This window comes from Corvus brachyrhynchos, unplaced genomic scaffold (genome assembly GCF_000691975.1).
Source record: "Corvus brachyrhynchos isolate BGI_N302 unplaced genomic scaffold, ASM69197v1 scaffold69, whole genome shotgun sequence".
Taxonomy (NCBI): domain Eukaryota; kingdom Metazoa; phylum Chordata; class Aves; order Passeriformes; family Corvidae; genus Corvus; species Corvus brachyrhynchos.
In genome coordinates this window covers 1,374,002-1,375,402 of record NW_008240228.1, presented here as the reverse complement: position 1 = coordinate 1,375,402, position 1,401 = coordinate 1,374,002, and positions in this window count along the sequence as shown.

Below are 1,401 nucleotides of genomic sequence, written 5' to 3'. Positions count from 1 at the left end.
TGTGAGGTCACTAGGCTGTTGCCGGCCAGCCAGAGGCTGGTAATGTCAAGGCAAGGCCAGGCCAGAGGGTGTGAGTGTGTGGCTGCCTCAGCCCACTGCTGTTTCTTGTTCTGCCATTGCATTTGAAAATGAGGATAGAGATGCCACTTTAACTAGGAGCGTAACATCAGACTAAGAATCCTAATTAGGCCTTTGCATATATTTGTGTGTCACGATATATTTGTTTTTACATATGGTTGACTTAATCTCAATACTTTCATAACACTTCCTCCACATCAAGTCAGTTTGGTCAAACCACTTCCATCTCAAAATATTCTTCATTTCCATTTCATTCAAGAAATTGCTGCTTCCCCTTTGTAAGATCACATTCGACCCATCCTTTCACTTTCAACGTTCTCCTAGTATTTATTAGTTCTCCTTCCTGGCTGTTATACTTTCATCAGTCCTGATCTTGATCCTCCTTGTTACACAGTTCCCTGTTCTACATCCGTATAGCTACAGAAACAGTGGAGGAATACACAGTAGTGTGACTCCTGAAGAACATGAATAAAAATCGTTTAAGGATTTGGGGGTGCTGGTGGATGAGAGGCTGGACATGAGGTGGCAATGTGCTCTGGCAGCCCAGAAACCAACCCTGTTCTGGGCTGCATCCAGAGCCCTGTGGGCAGCAGGTGAGAGAGGGGATTCTGCCCCTCTGTCTCACTCAAATGTGACCCCACCTGCAGTGCTGTGTCCAGGATCTGGGGTCTGCAGCACAGGATGGGCATGGAGCTGTTAGAGTGAGTCCAGAGGAAGCCACCAAGATGATCAGAGGGATGGAGCAGTTCTCCTTGAGGAAAGGCTGAGAGAACTGGGATTGTTCAGCCTCGAGAAGAGGAGGCTCAGGGGTGACCTAACTGTGGCCTCCCAGTACCTGAAGGGAGCCTACAAGAAAGATGGAGAGGGACTATTCACTAGAGCATGGAGTAACAGGACAGGGAGGAATGGCTTTAGACAGAGCATAGGTTCAGATTAGATATTAGGAGGAAGTTTCTAGCTGTGAGGGTGGTGAGGCACTGGCACAGGTTGCCCAGAGAAGCTGTGGATGCCCCATCCCTAGAAGCATTCAAGGCCAGGTTGAACGGAGCTCTGAGCAATCTGGTCTCGTGGAAGCCGCCCAAAGCCCTGACCGCACTGCAAAAGTAACTTTGAATGCTAAGCAGGCGCTGGGAGAAAGACAAACATACGCGAGGGTCACGCAGAGGCAGCAGGGACCGCTCAGCCGCTCGCAGCCCCCTCCCGCCCGGGAGACCCTGCAGGGCCCGAAAGCCCGTCAAGGGAGCGGCCGTGGGGCGAGCGGAGCGCAGGGCGGCCGGGCCGACACTCCGATGGCTGGGCCTCAGCACCCGCAGCGCGGGGCTC